This window comes from Orycteropus afer, unplaced genomic scaffold, assembly GCF_000298275.1.
Source record: "Orycteropus afer afer isolate SDZICR_OR568_19922 unplaced genomic scaffold, OryAfe1.0 scaffold00039, whole genome shotgun sequence".
Lineage (NCBI taxonomy): Eukaryota > Metazoa > Chordata > Mammalia > Tubulidentata > Orycteropodidae > Orycteropus > Orycteropus afer.
Window position 1 is genome coordinate 16,478,548 of NW_006921626.1, and position 8,645 is coordinate 16,487,192.

Below are 8,645 nucleotides of genomic sequence, written 5' to 3' on the forward strand. Positions count from 1 at the left end.
GTGGCTTTTCTAGTCATGTTGTTGTTATTTGTTGTTATTTGCCGTCGAGTCGGCCCCGACTCATAGCGACCCCTCCTTGGGTTTCTGAGGCAGTATCACTACGGAAGTAGGATTGCCCAACCTTCCTTCCGAGGAGTGGCTGGTGGGTTTGAACCGCCAGCCTTCTGGTGAGCAGTCAAGTGCCTTAGCCACTATGCTACCAGAGCTCCCATAGTCTGTAAACTCTGTGGTAGAATTTGCTGTGAGCAACTGAGTAACTCTTGATTGTTAAAGTTATCCACCTGGGGTATTTCTGTTGAGAGTGGCAGGAAGCAATCTTCTGAGAAGTTCTCTCTCTCTCAGGTGTACAGAATTCTGATGTTGGGATTTGTTAGTTTGGCCACTCTGCCAGGCTCAAAAGGGACCCTCCTAGAGGAGGAGGAGTCTCTCTGACTGCTGGCTGAGAAAGATATGCTGCTGAGAGAAACGTGCTCCTGAGAGACATGAGAGAGACATGCACTTGTTAAGAGAGCAACATGAGAGACACACACTGCTGAATGAGATACCGAGAGACATGCACTGCTGGGAGAGAGACTATCAGCTGAGAGACAGTGGGTTGAGAGAGACTAAGCATGTTTCTGGACTTAAAATTGTAGCCTGTTGCTTCCCTAATAAACCCCATAATCTGTGAGTTCTGTGTGGCCACTGCAGTGAATTATCGAACCCAGCAGAGAGATGGTGGGTGCTGAGGGAGGAACGGTTGGTGTTAGGAGGTTGGTGAAAGGGCTGGAGGGAGGCAGCATGTCTGGCCTTGCAAGAATAAGCCTTGGGCTATGGATGGTGATTCTGTCTTCCTCTTGTGGGGTTAAAGGAGGTCAGAGGATGTGGGCTCCCTGCCCCTTTAGCAGATGGAGACTGGTGCAACGCCCAAGAATATGGCCCCAGGTTATCCTTTAGGCCTGGAAGTAAACTCATTTCCATGGATTGGCTCTCAGCCCAGTAGTAGAAAGACCTACATGCAGAACACCTACCCCAGGGAGATGCACCTACCTACCTTAGGGAGATGCACTCCTTAGATCAATCAGCAATGAGACACCTGAGGGCCAGCATTCACATAGAGGGAAAGCTGGACAGACAGAAATGCATAGCTAAGAAAGGCACAGGGAAGTGGCAGTCACAGGCAGGAGAGTTTTTTTATGGTTGGGGATTGTAATGTTGTTGTTGTTATGTGCTGTCGAGTTGAACCCGACTCATAATGACCCCTCCTTGGGTTTCCGAGGCAGTATCACTATGGAAGTAGATTGCCCCATCTTCCTTCCACGGAGTGGCTGGTGGATTTGAACCACCAGCCTTCTGGTTAGCATTCAAGTGCCTTAGCCACTATGCTACCAGAGCTCCTGGGGATTGTAATAGGGGCTTTGAAATCAAATGTGCATGAACAATTGAGAGTAAATCGAATCTGCTTTGTAAATTTTCACCTAATTCACAGTTTAATAAAAAAGAAAGAAAGAAAGACTGGACTGGCTCTCCATACTTACCATACCTGGCCGGGGAGAAACCAGAACATGAAGGTGGTTTTCCCTGGGCGAGGCTCATCCATTGCAGTGCAGATATGCTGACACCTGTGATTTCTCCACATGTGGGAAACTCGACTGTATCTTTGGAGTAGTTGAGACTGCGTTCATGCTTTCTCCAGTTAAAGAGAGAGAGAGAGAGAGAGAGAGAGAGAGAGAGAGAAGAAAAAAAGACTGGATCTCTAGACTTCTATCTACTCTGTGAGATACTTGATAGCCCTTCAACAAATCCTCCTTATGTTTTATTAGCTGAAGTTGGTTTTTGTTGCTTATAGTCAAGGAACATTACCTTCTCATTCATAACTTCCATTTGACAAACTACAGATGGTTGGCAATAGTACAAAGGCTTGGATAGGAGTTGCCAGAAAAGGAAATGACTGGGATGTTCTAAGATATAACCAGTTGCTGTCAAGTCAATGCCAACTCACGGCAACCCCACATATATCAGGGTAGAACTGTACTCCATACGATTTTCAGTGGTTGATGTTTTGGAAGTAGATCACCAAGTCTTTCTTTTGAGGTGCCTTTGGGTGGACTTGAATTTCCAACCTTTTTGGCTCAGAGCTGAGAGCATTAACCATTTTCTCCACCTGTGGAATCTGATCTAAAATATAGTTCATAATAACCCTTGGAAGCTAAATGAGTTGGCACTAGTCTGTGACGTAGGGGATCGGCTATGGGAATTAAGTCCACTATCTTGCTGAAGGCATCTATTACTAGTAGGAATGAGCCAGTGATATATAAGCAAGAAATGTCAGAGAGGAAACCCAGTGACTTCACAGTCCAGGAATACTTGAGGTTGAAAAATGTGCAACAGTCCTCAAACTTCCCCACGTACAGATGTCAGAGGTGATGCTACAAATGTAGGATGTCATCAGGCAGATGACTGGGAAAGATGCTCCATTCTAAAGAGGTTATCTGATCTCTACTGCTGCCAAATCCTGGGAGAAATCCCTCCTCTGCTGGAGAAATCATTTGATTTCAACAGTGTGAGGCTGAGCTAGGTCAAGATAAGCTGGGACCATGGCAGAAGTGGTGGGTCCTTGCCAGTACTGGGGACAAGAGTCTGAAGTATAACAAAAAGTATAAGTCCTTGAGATGGCTGTGGTAGTGGTAAGCAACGCTAAGCTCATGACATATTTCTCCATGAGCAGATTGATGAGGAAGCACTTGAGTCAGGACTCCCCCTCAGAGGATTTGTGTTGGTAGTGTTCACCTCCACCCTGGGGCATGCTGGGAACTGGGTCTGACAGACCAAGGCTTGCTCCACAAAGTCTCCCTATATCCTGAGTCCAAAACTGCCTTGGTCTAGAGACAGAACCCTCAACTTCCCTTTCCCCCTATCTGCCCTCAGAGGTTCAGCAGATTGTGGCTGTGACCAGGAAATAGGGGTCAGGAACCAAGCTGCTATCATCAAGACTACGTGATCCTCAGTAGTTGGCAAGGCTAGAGGAGTTGGGTTGTGCAGCAAGGACCCTGAGGTGTTCATCAGGGATCTTAGTCATAGCAAGAGAAACAAATTCTAGTAATTTAGAATAGAAAATAAATACACTGAAAAAATATTGAGTAGCTCATAGAATTGTTGGAATGACTGGAAAATCAGACCTGAAAGAGACACAAACAGAAGCAAAGACCCAGTCTAATACAGAATGGGTCAAGTAAGGACACCATTGCCTCTGCTGGTGAGCACTGGGTGCTGTGGGTGTACTGCTGCCCCTGCCCACATCACGACTATCATGACCATCACTTCCAACACTGACAGGAGGTCACAACCAGAAAAGATTCCCTTGCTTCTTTGTTTCACTAACTCCCAATTCTGACTCTAGGGCAATGTTTCTGATCGAATCTGGAAAAAAAAAAAAAAAATGCAACACAACTCCATTGTACGATCACTTAATCTTATTCTTTACGTTTTTCTTTTATCATCTGAATTCTTCCATAGGTATTTTTAAAAGAAGAATCTTAGCTAGCCCTTGTAGTAGATGCGGTAGTGTCCTGCAGATCCTCACGAGCAGCTGCACACTCATCCTCAGCTGCTCAGAGTGCTGGCCCCTAACACATCACAGCTGCTCCCCTTGTCCTTCCCTTGCCCTTTGCTGACAAGAGCTACCCTGCTGGAAAGTTATGAACCTCTTTCTCCCCAGGGAAGAAGAGGCAGCTCACAGCCAGTGACTGACTAACATAGGGGTCCAAAAGCCTTGTACCCTTGCCTCCGAACAGGTTATGTTCAGAAGCCTTCCCATGTTACACTGACCCTGAGACCACATCCCTTCTGTGTTTTCTCTCTCCTCATATATCTTGTTCCCTTCCTCCCTTACAGGTTTTTCCTGAGAACATTCCTTCAATAAATCACCAGCATTGGGTAAACTCTCTCAGGTTCTGCTTCTAGAGAACCTGGCCACAGGCACATTTTTGCTGCCATGATCATTATCATCTCCTTCCGCTTCCATTCCAAGCCTCATAATCAGATGTGTCTTGCCTTCTGTCTTGTGGACAGATTAGTTATCATGAGTAAAGGACAGACAGGCAGAGTGGCACTGCAGCCTCATGACTAGGACCAGGGAGACAGGTATTAACCCTAACCATAACCCTCGTTGTCGTTAGCTGCCACCGAGTTAGTCTCTGACTCATGGCAACCCATGCACAATAGAATGAAGCGCTGCCTGGCCCTGCCCCATCTCCGTGATTGGCTGTGATTGAACAGTAAAATCCATAGAGTTTCCACCGGCTGATTTTCAGAGGTAGATTACCAGGCTTTTTTTCTTAGTCTATCTTAGTCTGGAAGCTCCGCTGAAACCTGTTGAACATCAGAGTAACACACAAGCCTCCACAGACGGATGGATGGTGGCTACACATGAAGTGCATTGTTTGATCATTGAACCTGAGTGTCCTTCATGGAAAGGCAAGAATTCTACCACTAAACCCCAACCCCATGCAAATAAATGCAATTGTGATAAACCTCACCAAGCAAAAGTGTTTACAGCTATGTGGGCGGGATTTGACGTAGCCAAGTGTTCTGGGAAGGCTTCCCTGAGGAACTGATATTGAGTTGCGATTTGAAAAAGGAGTAAAAGTGTAACGTGGGGGAAAGAAGAGCATTCTAGGCACTGGGTTCACATATACAAAGGTCCTAAGGCAAGAGGGAATATGGAGAATACAGGAGATGAAAACAAGCCCAGTGTGATTGGAGCTAGAAACCCAGAGCTGGCAGCACTAACTGAAGGACCAGAGCTGGCTGGCTTGGCTTTTTAAGGATTTTGGTCTTCTTCCTAAAACAAAAAGGAAGGCATTAAAAGACTTCATGGTAGTGGGGACAGAGTAAAATGACATGATCAGGTTTGTATTTCGAGAGACTTCTTATGCTACAATGCAGAGAATGGCTTTGAAAGGGACCCAGAATGGACCTGGATAGCCATTTGTCATTTGTCATTCAGAGGAAGCTGTTGCAGAGGGCAGGGAAAAGCAGATAGAGAATTTGGCAGGGTGTGGGGAGTGGCAGTGGAGACAGGTAGACAGATGTGGAAGATCTTTAGGAGTGACAATGATAGGATTTTGTGATGGATTTTCTGGGGGTGATAGTGAAGAAGGGAAGTTGTCAAGGATGATGCTCGAGTTTCTGGTTTTCATAACTGGAGGGATTGAAGGCAATGCTGGGAGATGCTAGGGCAGGCTCTGCCACAGATCTCTTGTGTTCCCTGGGGACAAAGGCTATCTTTTGTTTATATCTCATTCCAGTATATTGTCAGCCACATATTATTACTCAATAAATTTTGCTTACTGTTCAAAATATTTTGCATTATTTATTAACCAATGTCTTGGATGGCAAATGGTTTCCTTCCTTGATTGGCTCTGCACATTTGGCTTGAGTTAGGGTGAGGACTCTCACCCTGGTGGGAGTGGTAAGGAGAGAAGGAGAAGGAGAGGAAGAATATGGGAGAAGGCAGGTGGGGTGGAAGCTTGGGTGAAGAGGGCAGTAATGTAGCTCTTTCGTTTGGAAAAAATTTTACTTCTGCCAGGCAATTTCATCCTTTTCTTGCTCCTATCTGGCTTACATAAAAAGTCTGAGTCATGCCTCTGAGATACTAAAACACCATTTGCCATTCAGAGGAAATCATTGTCTTCCCTCTAAAGAAGTCCCTGAAGGAGAAATGTCCCTGTTTATTATTAGTTATTCAACTGCCCTGCATAGCCCATGACTAGACAGTACCTGTCTACAAGTAACCAGTATGACACACTTCAATCAACTTGAATATATTTCTCTTATTTATTTTGAATTTAGCAAACAAAAATTCATATTCTCACAGTTTAAGAGTCCTTATCTCTGTGCTGACTCTAGGGGAAGATCCTTATCTCTTTTCAGCTTCTGTTCCTTGGTTCCTTGGTGATCTTCATATGGCATGACATCTTTCCCCATCTCTCTTTTATTTTTTTTATTGTTGTGCTGAGTGTAAACTTCACCTTTTTTTTTAAAAAAATATCTTTTTTTTTTAACAGCTTTACTGAGATATAATTCTCTGGTAGCATAGTGGCTAAGACACTTGCCTGCTAACCAGACGGCTGGAGGTTCAAACCCACCAGCCACTCCTCGGAAGGAAGGTTGGGCAATCCTACTTCCGTAGTGATACTGCCTCGGAAACCCAAGGAGGGGTCGCTATGAGTCGGGTTTGACTCGACGGCACATAACAACAACAACAACAACAATTCACCTATTTAAAGTGTATCATTCAATGGATTTTAGTGTATTCACAGATGTGTGCAATTATCACACAATATTTCAGAATAGTTTCATCAAAAAGAAACTCATTAGCTACCATGTCTCCACTCCCCTAACCTCCTCAGCCCTAAGGAACCCCTAATATACTTTTCTGTCTCTATAGGTTTGCCTATTCTGTACATTTCCTATAAATGGAATCTCACATTATGTGGTCATTTGTGACTAGTTGCATTCAATTAGCAAATGCTTCAAGGTTCATCCATGTCATAGCATGGATCAGTACTTCATTCCCTTTTATGGCTGAATAATATTCCATTGTATGGATATCTGACATTTTGTTTATCATTCATTCATTGATGGACATTTGGACTGTTTTCACCTTTTGGCTTGTATGAATAGTGCTGCTATAAACATTAATGTACCAGTTTTTGTGTGGACATATATCTTAATTTCTCTTGGGTATATACCTAGGAATTCCTGGATCATATAATAATTCCATGTTTAATCTTTTGAGGAACTCCTAGACTGTTTTTCAGAGTAGCTGCACCTCTTTACACTCTACCAGCAATGTATGAGGATTCTGATTTCTCCACATCCTCTCCATAACTTGTTGTTATCTGACTTTTTAAATTCTAGCCATCCTAGTGGGTGTGAAGTGGTACTTCATTGTGGACCAACTTGATCTTATTAGAAAAAAATCTATCTACTGTTTTCTTTTGTTTTCAACATCCCCTTTCAGATTGTCCATGAACTCTACACAGCCATTCCACAGAAAAAAAAAAAAAAAAAACCCACCTGACTGCCATTGGGTTGAGTCCAACTCATAGTGACCCCCATTGGGTTTCCAAGGCTATAAACCCTTATGGAAGCAGACTGCCTCATCTTTCTTCCATGGAGCAGCTGGTAGGTTTGAACCACCAATCTTTTATCTAACAGCCAAATGCCTTAACCACTACACCACCAGCAGCTTACTAATAGGCCTCTCTATGCTTGATGGCACATAACAACAACAACAACATGCCTACCTTTACTCCAATGCGTACCCTTTAGAACAGTCAGATGACCTGGTCAAGTCATATCAGTGCTATTAGCATGAAGTACAAACTTCTAACCATGGCCTTAAAGGCCTGCATGAAGTGGCCCCTGACTATTTTTCCAATCTGTGTCCTCCTCACTCATGTCTGTGTTCTTCCAACTGGTCTTCTTGTAGCTCTTTAACTACACTGTTGTTGTTGTTATGTGCTGTCGAGTCAGATTCAACTCATAGCGACCCCTCCTTGGGTTTCCGAGGCAGTATCACTACGGAAGTAGATTGCCCCATCTTCCTTCTGAGGAGTGGCTGGTGGGTTTGAACCACCAGCCTTCTGTTTAGCAGTCAAGTGCCTTAGGCACTAAGCTACCAGAGCTCCTTCAACTACACTAAGCTGTTTAAAGCTTTAGGACCTTTGCAATTGCTGTTCCCTCAGCCTTGCCTTCTTCTCCCACTCTTTGTCTCACCTTTTAGACCTCAGGCTCCCAAAAAGGCTCTCACTTCTGAACTCAGTGTTTAGTGACATCACATTGATAGCTTGAAATCGACTACAGTATGACTATTTATGCCATAGAAATTGGCAAATGGTACAAATTAGGGTTTTTGTTTTTGTTTTTATTTTTACCTGCAGAGATGGTTTAGCAGCACATCACTGGATAAATCTAAAAATATGTGGAGACTTCTACAACAAAAATTGCTGAAAGAAATTAAAGAAGATCTGGTAGTATAGTGCCTAAGGCTAACCAGAAGGCTGGTGGTTGGGCAACCTACTTCCTTAGTGATAGTGCCTCGGAAACCCAAGGAGGAGTCACTCACTATGAGTCAGATCTGACTTGATGGCAATGAATTTGGTTTGGTTTTTGGAAATAAGAGATATATTTTGATCATGGATCAGAAGACTCAACAATATTAAGATGTTAAGTCTCCTCAAATTACTCTTTGGATTCAATAGAATCCTAATCAAAATCTACTACACCACCAGCAGCTTACTAATAGGCCTCCCTATGCCTACCTTTACTCCAATGCGTTCCCCTTAGAACAGAGTGACCTGGTCAAGTCATATCAGAGCTATTAGCATAAAGTACAAACTCCTAACCATGGCCTTAAAGGCCTGCATGAAGTGGCCCCTTCACACAGGCTGATACTAAAATTTATGAGGAAATGGAAAGTTGTAGAATGACTGAAAATTTGAAAAAGAAGAAATAAGGAAGACTTACACTGCATGATATTAGATTTCCTATAAAGCTATATTAATCAAGACAGTGTGGTATTGGTATATGATTAGACATATACCACAGAAAGAGTTCATAATTTTATCTGGACTATACAGTCAATTAATTTTCTTGGC

The 8,645-nt window shown here is 43.5% G+C and overlaps 1 non-coding gene across 1 annotated transcript; it reads left to right on the top strand.

Moving 5' to 3' along the window:
* The first annotated feature begins 1,514 nt into the window (after nt 1–1,514).
* Nucleotides 1,515–1,675, top strand: LOC122149661. Its single transcript, XR_006163255.1, has one exon. It is a non-coding gene; the product is annotated as a U1 spliceosomal RNA (small nuclear RNA).
* Nucleotides 1,676–8,645: the final 6,970 nt, after the last annotated feature.